Source organism: Heloderma suspectum, chromosome 1 (genome assembly GCF_057233095.1).
Source record: "Heloderma suspectum isolate Gila_16-S chromosome 1, 16-S_ref, whole genome shotgun sequence".
In the NCBI taxonomy this organism is placed as follows: Eukaryota; Metazoa; Chordata; class Lepidosauria; order Squamata; family Helodermatidae; genus Heloderma; species Heloderma suspectum.
In genome coordinates this window covers 85145510-85158015 of record NC_139458.1, presented here as the reverse complement: position 1 = coordinate 85158015, position 12506 = coordinate 85145510, and the positions used below count along the sequence as shown (strand labels likewise).

General features: G+C 43.6%; 1 protein-coding gene across 14 annotated transcripts in view; it reads left to right on the top strand.

Annotated features, from left to right (window-relative positions):
• The window catches only part of TSPAN18 (tetraspanin 18), a 414388-nt gene that overhangs the window by 291097 nt on the left and 110785 nt on the right, over nucleotides 1-12506 (top strand). For 6 of the 14 annotated variants that reach the window (XM_084850778.1, XM_084850730.1, XM_084850769.1 and 3 more), the window contains one exon: nucleotides 7446-7604. The exons of 7 other annotated variants lie outside the window; for them this stretch is intronic. The gene's annotated coding sequence lies outside the window, so the exon portion shown is untranslated. Of the gene's footprint in view, nucleotides 1-951; nucleotides 3860-7445; nucleotides 7605-12506 lie in introns of those variants that run through there. One more of the 14 variants, XM_084850797.1, reaches the window with a different exon arrangement.

Below are 12506 nucleotides of genomic sequence, written 5' to 3'. Positions count from 1 at the left end.
AAGTAAAGGCATACTTGCATAGGAGCCTTGCATGTAGACTGTTGTACTGGTAGTAGGAATAACTGCAGGAATCAGCGGGCCTCAAACACAACTGTTCTTTATTCAGCAACACAGAAGAGAAGGCTTAGCAGAAACTTGACCCACTGTTGCTGCTCCCAATTCTACAGGAGCTGCCAAGTTTCAAAAACAATAATTAATCCACAATACCCCCTAGAATACATAACATTCCTTCCCCCTTAGCTATCATAATCTTTCAACCAACGAGGAGGAACCCTTTCACGGCATGTTCTCTGAAGTTGACTAGTAGGTGTAGATTGCTCAGATGACTTACTTTCAGTTTCTGCCATAGGTAAAGAAGGAGTATTGCTCCCATTGCTTAGTGGTTTTGGCACTTCAACAGGTGATGAGAGAAGCTCATCAGTTCCAGATAGATCTTCAGCAGCTACCTCTGCTGATGACAACTCACACTGGCCAGAATGTTAGGAGTGTTTCTTTGTGCAGAGAGTGGGACAGCAGTTCAGATTCTGAAGAACCATCAGACATGGGGGAGGTGTTTTCCCAGGCTAGTCCAGATATGAGTAGGCCTGCTTCTCAGGTTATAAATGTCCAGATGGCTGAGTATGAGGGTCCATACTCACCCTGCCCCCTGTGAGAGGCAGCGAACAGGAGGAGGCGGGGTTTGGGGAAGATGACCTAATAGATGCTAGGCGCAGACACAGAGCGAAGAGAGAGAAGGCAGGGGCGGAACTTAGACGGTCTACCCGATTGACCTTGCGTGAAAAGCTGTGCTTAGAGGCCTCATGAGAAGAGAGGGACCTCCCCCACTTAAGTTAGGCTAGCCAGACCGCCTCCCTCTTCAAATGGTGGGCAACTCTCGTAAATCCCATTTGAATCCCCGGAAGGCATTCCTTTGTAGACGGAGAGTCTCTGAGAATTTGCATCTGTATGACCCTGTGAAGTAATGGATTAAAAGCTATAGACTGAAGCCTCTCGCCTGTGTATGTTTGGGTGTTGAAGTAAAGTGGGGGCTAAGGGAATCCTGACACATAACGCCTTCTCAGCTGGTCAACATGGCAATGCCACACTGACCCATCTGCACACTGGACCTTGTCTGACACAGGTCGAGTGATCTCAGTGATATAGGAAGGACCCCACCTCAGTCCAGCACTGTAGTTCCTAGCAAACACCTGATCTTCTGGGGCAAATTAATGGAGAATAGGAGCTGAGAAAGCAGCATCTAGAGCTTGCTCCCATTTGCTTGGTAAGTCTTCAGCTAAGTCTGGGTGGAGATGGTCAGGACAAGTTTTTGGATAGTACCCCATAAGTAACTCTGCAGGATTGACTCCTCTTGTTGCACAAGGAGTAACATGTTGAGCAATGAGAAACCTGGCAAGGCGTGTTGGCCAGTCTCCTCCCGCAATAGAGAGTAGAGAGCTTCGGCTATTGGGCAGTATAGAAATGAAATGAAATGAATGAATGAATAAATAAATTAAATGTGCTTCAGGGCATCTTTTGTTGTCTGCACCATCTGTTCAGCTTGGCCATTTGCTCAATTTGATCAGCCTGAAGATGTGGATCAGGAAAGGCTTCTAGCATCAAGGCTTCCAGTGGAGGAGGTACAAAAAAATCTGGAATTTGAAGTGGTACCCAAGTCAGTCCGTCAGCATTAGCTATTGCCTTTCCCGGTTTGTAGACAAGTGTATATTTTATTTTATTTTTTATTTCATTTCTATACTACCCAATAGCCAAAGCTCTCTGGCAGTTCACAAAAATTAAAACCAAAGAGCACACAATAAAACAATATAAAATATATAAAACTTTAAAACCACAGTATAACAATACAACCAGAATAAAACCTAGCAGCAATGCAGGGATTTAAAATACAGATTAAAAACAGCAAAGCTAAAAGTTTAGAAAGCTAAAATGCCTGGGAAAATAAAAAGGTCTTCACCAGGCGCCGGAAAGAATACGTTGTTGGTGCCAGGCAAACCTCATGGTATAATCATAAGCATGGAGCAAAATGCTCCAACGCTGCATGCAGGCTGATAGTAAGCAGGGAGTAGGCTTACCAGGACAGAAGATTCCTAGAAGACGCTTGTGGCCCATGTGTATTTCAAAAGCTTGGCCATAGAGATAGTTGTGAAACTTTTTGACTCTTGTAATAACAGCCAAGCCTTTTCTGTCAATTTGTGCAAAGTTCCTTTCAGTGGATGACATAGTTCTTGAATAATAAGCAATTGGTACCTCTGCACCATCTGGAAATGTGTGGCTTAGCACAACACCAACCCCATAAGAAGCACTGGTAATAAGGATTAGTGGGGAGGGGGGGTTCACTGTAATGTACCAGCACAGAATTTGAACTCAACAGGTGTTTGACATTCTGAAAAGCATTCTCATGCTGGCTGGTCCATTTCCATGAAACTCCTTTTCCCAGCAAGCCATGCAGTAGCTCAGCAATGATAGCCTTTTGTGGAAGAAACACAAGGTAGAAATTGAAAAATCCCAAGAAGGCTTGAAGTTCCTGCTTTGTTATTGGAGCAGGTGCATCGTGAATTGCATGTATTTCTCATCAGTGGGGTGAATGCCAGAAGCATCAATATTATAGCCCCAAAATGTTACGCTGGGGGTTCCAGTTTCAGATTTCTCCCTTTTTACATGAATGCTGGATGTGTCAAAACGATGGAGGACTTCTTGAAGTAATTCAGCATGTTCTTCCTCTGTTGGTCCCATGAGCAGGACATCATCAAAATGTGGTACAACACATAGAATTCCAGAAAGTAGGGTTTCCATGAATTGTTGGAACAGTCCAGGGGCCACAGAAATTCTGAACTGTAGATGCTTTACTCAGAATGCCCCTCAATGAGTGATTACTGTTTGGGCATCTGCTGTAGACGACCAGCTGTTGATATGCTTGGGCCAGATCACGTTTTGCAAAGACCTTCCCTCCACCAAGAACAGCAAGGAGTTGATTGACAGCAGGCACTGGGTATGGATGCTGCTTAAGTGCACACAGTGCACTTGTAATCCCCACACAGTCTCGCCTTCCCATTAGGCTTTAATACTGGCACAATGGGCGTGGCCCACTCTGTGTAACTGCTTCTAGCACAACTTGCTTGATGAGACGCTCAAGCTCTTCTTCAAATTGTTCCTACAATGCAAAAGGCACATTCCTGGCTTTCATGCAAATTGGTGCAATAGATGGATCCAAATGGAGAGACACTGGCTTCCCTTTGTATTGTCCCAATTCTTCAGAAAATACCCTTGGAAATTATTAACAATTGCTGCAAACCGACCTGTAGTAATGGCATGAATTCCTTGAACGCTAATCCCTATTGATGAGAACCAGTTTCTCCCCAAGAGATTCTTCCTCTGCCTCTCTACAATTATAAGTGGAAGCTTCCCTTAGAAGGAGCCATACATCTACAGTGCATCATCCAACAATATCGACCTTCTCTGCATCGTAAGCATGCAGAATGCATGATGGACTTGAAAATTTTGGAGCAAGGGTCCCAGAAAATATGTGCTTAAACGTGTCTCTGTTAATTATGGATACCCCAGACCCTGGATCCACTTCTATTTTGCACTTCCAGCCATTGAGCAATACTGTTGCATACAACACAGAATCATGAGGTTCCTTGCTGCAGACATTCTGAATGTGATATAGCTGTTGAGTTTCATCACCCTGTGGATAATCAGCCCCATGAGACGCTAGGTGGAGTGACTCCTTGTCCTTGGGCTGACAGATTTTGAACGGCAGACTTGCTCAAGGTGACCCTTCTTCTTGCAAAACCTGTACTCAGCATCCTTGAATCTGCACAGAGAGCGCTGATGTGGATCTCCACAACCTGAGCAGGAGTAGGTAAGCCAGGGCCTATATGCAGATTTTATGGACGGTGCATTTCTTGTTCTGTTGACCTTGCTGCCCAGAATTCTCAGCCTGCTTGCTCTGAATGGCATTTACATCTGCATCTCTTCTGGGTTCTGTGACATATAGTGATGCAGTCCCACTGGCTAATGCCTTTTCTTGAGACACTGCAATTGTCAAGTTTGGCTTGGACAGGAGGCGTCATTGCAGTGCTTCATCATAAACCCCACAGACAAGGCAATCCCTCAACATATCCTCTAGAAAATCCCCAAAGTTGCAGTGTTGAGAAAGATGACGCAGTTCTGCAATATAAGTGGCAATGCCTTCTCCAGGTTGCTGCATTCATTTGTGAAATTTACATCTCTGCACAATACCTGAAGGATTTGGTGAGAAATGTTTCTTCAGTAATCCTAAAAGTTCATCAAATGGCTTAGTCTGGGGTGAGGCAGGAGCAGTAAGGGATAATATTATGGCAAATATCTGTGGCCCACAAACAGTTAAGAGCACAGCTCACTTTTGTTAAGCATCAGCTATTTTATTTGCTTCAAGATGCAAATTTATTTGCTTCAAGATGAAAGCCATTCTGCATAAGAATCCCAGGAAACAGGTTGACTAACATCAAACTCTTCAATATGCCCAAGAGCAGACATTTTGATTTTAATTCTCCTTAAAAAAAAACACACAGGAGTTGCTCAAGTTCTTAAGTGGGTCTAGCTGACTGCTTACCAGTTAGCTGTGTAAATGGATCCACAGTCCTGTATAGCTCTCAGAATCACACCTTTGTCACCAAAAATTGTTGTATTGGTAGTAGGAATGACTGCAGGAATCAGAGCGCCTCAAGCACAACTGTTCTTTATTCAGCACACACAGAAGTGAAGGCTTAGCAGAAACTCCACCCACTGTTACTGCTCCCAATTCTACAGGAGCTGCCAAGGTTCAAAAACAATAACTAACCCACAGTACCCCCTAGAATACGTAACATGTACCAAGAGAGCAAAACAGAAATCTATCTCGTGGCTCTAAGCAAATATAATTCTACACTTTATGTGGGCTGAATGACCAAAGGTTTTAGATTATACTCCTAGATTGTATGTAAACTCTGTTTAGTGGTAGATGCATATGTTTTAATCATTGTAGCCATCAGGAACAATGCATGTTCATTGGTAAAGTATATATGCATTTTAAAATGGGGAATTTGATTTAAATCAACTTTATTTATTTATTTATAATTTAAGGATTTATATCCAGTCTTTTTATCAAAGCAGCTTGCATCTCATTTAATGGCCTTGTTTCTCTGGGTTGTGGCAGGACCAGAGTCCCCTTTCCTCACTTCTGCAGTCTTAGGACAACTGGCAGTTAGAGCACAGGTCTTTCTAATAGGGAGGTTGGAAGCAGGATTTGTTTTATTTATTATCTCACAATCACATTTCTATACCGTCCACCAGCCAAATCTCTCTATAGCTGCTTATTTTCTGGCTGATGGCTTGAGTCAGGCTGGACTTCCCCTAGCTGTACTCCTTCTGGAAAGGATGGAGAACAACCTCCCAGTAGCCTGTGTTCCTTTGGCTGGTGGCAGAATCCAGAATGGCCTCAGTTCTGCAATCTCACGGCAGCTAGGATTTAAATTGCTTTTAATCAATCCACCCTTATAGCACTTGTTAATTTTGTATATATGGATATTATTTGTGAGGACTTTAGGGTGGGAGATTGAGTTGATATGCACAATTTTGCTGTGCAATCCCAGTTGTATAGTCTCCAAAAAGACCCTGATTTCTGCTTGGCCAGGTGTGTTCCAGACAAGAAATGTTTGTTTAAAGGTCATTAGTTGATGTTTCAGTAAAAATGGAAGCACAGGGGCCTGTGGTAGAGGGCTCAAGACCCAATACCTGTGTCAAGAATGAATAGTACTGCTAGAACCCACCCTACAGTAGAAAGTATAGTGAAAGAACCTTTGGCATTGGGTTGCAGTTGACTGAGGTCAGATACAATAACATAAACCAGATGTTTTTAGTCCTTCACAATAAACAGTAGATAATAGTATTCCTCATTTGATTGTCAAGTTGGAATAATATAAATGTTGAGAGGGTTGCAAATCTGTCTGTCAGGCTGCGAGCCCTGGTTTGTGGCATTTGGCCCCATATTTTTCTGTTTCGACATTCTAAAATATCACTGGAGAAAAGTAGGACACGTTATGGTTATGGAGGAAAGCAATAACCAGCACACATGATAGGGATCTAATTTAATACACTCCAACATCACGTTAGCACTGGCCAGCATGCTTCAATGCTAATGACATTTTCATTTGCCTGGCCAGTGAAGTAAGTGCTGCGATAACATTGGACAGCAACACAGCTGTTGCTACTCCCCTGGCTTAATGGCTTAAATGGATTATAGGAGTAATTGCAGGGGGGTGGGGTGGGAGGATAGTCTCAAGCCACTTATATCACTCCCTCTGCAGGACTGTAGCCAAAACAGAGCTATTGAGAAACAAGAGGGAGGTATCCACATACCCAGGGGAACCTGTGGTGGGTGGGGAAAGGAGTGGCATGCTGTGCATAGAGGGAATGGCTGGCTGGAACCCTGAACCGGACCACTCCTGTTAGGGGTGAGAATACACTGAAACATTTTTTCTTGTGCCCTACTTGTGAAAGCATATGCAGTTTCCTGGATAAATGCAGGGTTTATGGGGAAACCAGAGCTGTATAGATAAGAAAAATACTAGTCATTGCTGGCAAAGAGAGAAATTTACTGTAAATGCGGTGGAATCAATTTGCATTCTCCATGCCCTGCCCTGCATCGTCAGTGGAGGAGCCACTGTCTCATGATGTCTTCCTATGTTGCACTGTGACGGTGTTTGGAACTGTGGAAGTATGTGAGTGGACCCACTTGTGTGGGTCCTGCTAACTGGGAGTGGGTGGCTGGACAGGTAACAATGAGATGGGAACAAACCCTTAAGGTTGGCCCTGTGCACAAAGTTCTGCTTTTCCTAATTTTACTGGTAAGGCATAGAAAGAAATCATGGAAAAATTATTCCTGCAATGCATTGGTAACAGATGAAGGGTCTACAAAGAGGATGGATTCATAGATCTTGATTTATACAGTGGCATCTTTATTCTCCTGCCATTTACCTACAGCCTCCCAGAAATATTATCATCATACTTTTTGATCCCTTCTCTCCAAACTCATCACCATCTTTTATCTCCTCGCCTCTATTCTTTTTTTTTTTTTACTCACTATCTTTTGATTCAATACCTTCTAAGCACAATGGCTTGGGGTTTTTTTTTTTTGCTTGTTTTCATCTGTTTTACTTTTATATTCTCTCTCTCTCTCTGTATACACAGATACCTGGCTCTGCCTATTTTGGGCTTAGAAATCTGTTGGGGGGCTTTTGGAAAAGAAATGTGGAATTTTATGATCTATTTTCTATACATATATCGAGATTTACTTCAGAAATCCTGGAGGACACTTTTAGTATAACAGTGCATGCAAAAGAAGAAATTGAACAATGCAGATCTAAGTATTCTTCTGGCTTTTGACATTCTGTGGTGTCCCCTCCCCCCTTCCCATTTATTCCTGACAGGTCAATGAAACACGAGCATTTGTAATACGTAACATTTGTAATACGTAAGTTGCTGATGTAGCACCCCCTTGTTCAGGGCAGACTTACTTCAGCCTGACTCCTGGAAAAGAACAAATATTAAATGGTGAAAGCTTGAGTTGTCCAGCACAGAAGACTAAGGTAAGACATTGCAGAAACGGTGGCAAGTTTCTAATGCCTTTTGAAAACTCCTTGTTTACACAGACTTTCCCCTGGCTTGTAATGGACTATGACACTGTTCTGTCTTACTGTTTATTCTTTCTGTTGTAGGTTTTTAATTATTATTTTTATATTATATTACATTTGTATTTTAGTGTAAACATCTTTAGAGGTTTTATTATAGTAAGTGGTATATAAGTCTAATAAATAAATAAGTTGGGGCTAGGGGAACTTTAGGATTCTTATTGTGATATATTAGCAAGCTGTAATGGTTCAATATGCTTTCCTTGCTTTTCTGCAGAAAGGCTTATTCGTCCTTTTACAAGTTTACAGGGCTTGGCATCTTTTAACGTGCTTCTTGTTTAAAAGATAGATGCCTTGCAGGTAAAAATGCTAGCTCTTAAAACATTTTTTATCTGATGTTATCCCCCAGACTTCTTTGGAATGATGGCCATTTCCCCCTTTTCCTTTGAGAGAGTATTCCACACTCTAATAGAATTAATCTGACAAATGTCTCTTAAGACTAGATTTCTACAATAACAACTAGTAAGAGGTAAAAGGAAGATTCCAGTTCCTGCTGTATTTTTTGCTGCACCTTTACACCCACGCATTCTCTGTTACACGCACCAATGAGCTGCTTTTGGATCAGGCCTTGATCTTCGACATAGGTACCTGATGGTGTTTGGCCACTAAGTAAACCACTTGCAAGCCTAATAGCTACACTGCAATATCTAAGTAAGGCTGAGTGTAATGAAATGCTTTCCTATTACTTTCCTTCCCAAAAGAATCTCCAGTGTTATCACTCTGCACTCCCACTCCCATAACTCCATGAAACTACTACCTCTTTCCTCAATCTGTGATATGTAGGGATCCTTATTTTATGCCACCATATATGCTGCCGCCAACTATTTCTCTTTTCCCTTGGCTCTCTCACACAACTCTTAGGTTATCATAACAGTGCAGAAGCCATTGATTTGGTCTTGACTTGATGGAAATGACCACATGGGTAGGGTGGATAAGAATTTAGCAAACAAGCTAAATTTGACCATTTGGGTGCTCTGTTGCTGCTACAGATGGCATGGGGGGATGTTTTTGTAAAAAAATTGAGAGGGCTGTGGAGGCTGCAACAGGGGGTAGGGGGGCAGCATGCAGCCTGCAGGCCACAGGTTGCCCACTCCTGCCCAAGACCACCCTCACAGGCCACTACAATCTTCAGGAGAAGCCCTGTTGTCTGTGCTGTGGCCTGCGGGTTTCTGTCTGGCAGCAACATGAAGATGGGCCTTCTCTGCAGTGGCAGCTACCCTGTGGAATGATCTCCCCTCTGAGATATGTAAAGCCTCAACACTGGCGTGTTTTAGGCATTTATTGAAAATATTTACTTTGTATTTTCCTCAGACATGAGGTATCTTTGAACCAGCCTCATGCTATTATTTTGTTGTATGTGTTGTGTAGTTTTGTTTTGTTTTATTCTTTTGTAAACCACTTTGGGATTTGTTTCAAATGAGAAGCAGTATATAAATATTACAGATAGATAGACAGACAGGTAGGTAGGTAGGTAGGTAGGTAGAATAAGTTTAATCCCAGATGAATGAAGGCTGTGATTACTCAGAGTAAGGGAAAGGCACGCTATACATGTTTAGACTTGTGTAGAGAACCAGCAGGCCATGCAGTGGATGCAGCCCATTCAGCCTATCCATTCGGCCTGTGGCTTCCTCTACTGAGCCGTCCCTCCCTCCCAGAAGTCAGTTTGAAAAGAAGAAGAAAGCTTCCATTGGTGCTTTCCATTTTTAAAATATCAATTGTTGTGGGAGGAATTTGCAGTGTGGGGGAGTCACAGCAAGGGGAAGAAGGGCTAACCTTTCTACCCCTGAAAAGTGGCAACCTGTATAGCAATTAAAGCTTCTGTTAGGTCAACTTCAGCAGCTCTTCTGTGCCCCTCGAGCAGCAAGTAAGCCTAAGTACTTCTGTTGGGAGCTTCCCACTCAGCCTTTTTCTGTGTTCCCAATAGGTAACATTAACACTGCTGTTTTCAACTAAGAGAAAGAGAGATGCTGCAATTGGATGTTTACATGTCTGGAATTAGCAGTAGTTTCAGTGTTAAAACTGTAGTTCAGCCTCAGATGCAAGCAGAGCCTAAGATGCCTGGAGGAAAGGTCACATCACTAGATACTACACAAAATAGCATTTTCTGGAGATTCTAGAGCAGTTTTATCTCTAGAGGAGGAGTAAAACCTCCTTCCACTTCACTTTCATTTTTTATCTAAGATAGCTGGCTATTTTAAATTGGTGTCTTCACATCTGTTTTGATATTACAGAAAATAAATACCTGCTGAAAATATATGTGTTCCTCTTTATATCCTATCCTCACGCAGACCTGCCTTAGGTGAATGTTTCCTTTTAGAAGGGACTGAGCAAAAGAGGTGTTTGGCCACAGAAAAATGAGCCAACTTCAGAAGTTTAAAAAAACCCATTAGATCCTGCTGAATTATCCACGAAAGAGCCCATTAATGTTTCTAGTAGTTTCACCGATAACCATGAAAATTTTTTTTTCAGATGTCCTGGGAAGAGCCTGAGTTAAAATTAGCAACTTTTACAGCGTAATCCTATCAAATCCTCTCTCGCCACTCGGAAACCCCCAAACTGCTGAGTTTCCTCTGCCCTATCACACTGAAGCTGGCAGGGCAGGAGGATCAGTGGAGGCAATCTTCACCCCCCCATCCTTCAATCTCCAGTATTTTCACTAGACGGGCTTTTCAGCCCACCAAGCAGGAAAGCTTTGGAGAGGGAGGCTGGCAGAGGCTCAGGATAGCTTGTATCCTGGCCTCTTGTCTCCTTCCTGAACGCCCCTTATTCCCCCTGTACAAGGTTGAGTTTCTGACTTCGGAGAGGCAGCTGGTGTGGTTCTCTCTGTGCTGGCTGTGAGGGGGCGGGGTCTGGTGTCTGATCTGCATCCCCCCCTTCCAAGGTTGGAGCACTGTCGCCAACCTTGGAGGGGTTTTATGAGCAATTTTATGGTCCCAGGGGTGGTCTCCAAGGGATCATAGGATTGCTCCCCTAATAAACAACAATAATAGCTTATTAAATCAAACAAGGAGGGGATGTCTGGCTGGGTCCAGGAGGTTGTAAATTCCTCCTTAAGAGAGGGAGTGGTGCCTGCCACTTTAAAAGAGGCAGTAATTAGACCACTCCTGAAAAAGCCTAACCTGGACCCAGAGGATGTTAACAATTATAGGCCAGTGGCCAACATCCCCTTCCTGGGCAAGGTGCTTGAGCGGGTGGTTGTAGGACAGCTCCAGGCACTGTTGAATGAAACGGATTATCTAGATCCATTTCAATCGGGCTTCAGGCCTGGTTTTGGAACGGAAACTGCCTTGGTCGCCCTGTGGGATGACCTCTGCCGGGAGAGGGACAGGGGGAGTGCCACCCTGTTGATTCTCCTGGACCTCTCAGTGGCTTTCGATACCATCGACCATGGTATCCTTCTGGAAAGGTTGTCTGGGTTGGGAGTTGGAGGCACTACACTACAGTGGTTCCACTCCTACTTGGATGGCCTATTCCAGAAGGTGGTGCTGGGCGATTATTGCTCTGTGCCATGGCAATTGTGCCATGGGGTTCCACAGGGCTCTATTTTATCCCCTATGCTGTTTAACATCTACAAGAAACCGCTGGGGGAGGTTATCCGGAGGCGTGGGCTGAGGTGCCATCAATATGCGGATGACACCCAGCTCTACCGCTCTTTCTCATCAAAAAGAGGTGAGGCAGTGGCTGTTCTGAATCAGTGCCAGGACACAGTAATGGACTGGATGAGGGCCAATAAACTGAAACTCAATCCAGACAAGACGGAGGTGCTGTTGGTGGGTGGTTTGTCTGCCCGGCTAGGTGATATTCAACCTGTTCTGGAAGGGGTTGCACTCCCCCTAAAGGATCACGTTCGTAGTTTGGGGGTGCTCCTGGATCCAGAACTGTCACTTGAGGCACAGGTGAACTCAGTGGCACGGAGCACTTTTTATCAGCTTAGGCTGGTATACCAACTACGCCCTTATCTGGACATAGATAGCCTAGCTACAGTTATCCATGCTCTGATAACTTCTCGTCTGGATTACTGCAATGCGTTATACGTGGGGCTGCCTTTGAAAACGGTCCGGAAACTTCAGCTGGTCCAAAATAGGGCAGCAAGATTGTTAACAGGGACTGGCCTGCGAGCTCACATTACGCCAGTACTTTTCCATGTGCACTGGCTGCCAGTCCATTTCCGGGCCCGATTCAAAGTGCTGGTGTTAACATTCAAAGCTCTTAACGGCTTGGGGCCAGATTATCTGAAGGATCGCCTCCTCCCATATGTGCCTGGCTGGACCTTAAGATCATCGTCAGCGGCCCTTCTCCGTGAGCCCCTGCCAAAGGAAGTGAGGCGGGTGGCTACTAGGAGGAGGGCTTTTTCTGCTGTGGCACCCCGGCTCTGGAATGAGCTCCCTAGTGAGGTTCGCCTGGCACCTACATTGTATTCCTTTCGGTGCCAGGTGAAGACTTTTTTATTTTCCCAGGCATTTTAGCATTTAGCTTTCTAGACTTTTAGCTTTGCTGTTTTAAATCTGTATTTTAAACTCCTGCACTGCTGCTAGGTTTTATTGTGGTTGTATTGTTATATTGTGGTTTTAATGTTCTATATATTTTCAGTTTTATTGTGTGCTGTTTGGTTTTAATTTTTGTGAACCGCCCAGAGAGTTTCAGCTATTGGGTGGTATAGAAATGAAATGAAATGAATAAATGAAGAAATAAATAAATAAATAAATAGTAGTACCTCATGGGGAAGAGATACATATCACATGATAAAAATCACTTTGACAGGCTAAGGACACAATCCTATGAATGTTTAGACAGAAACTC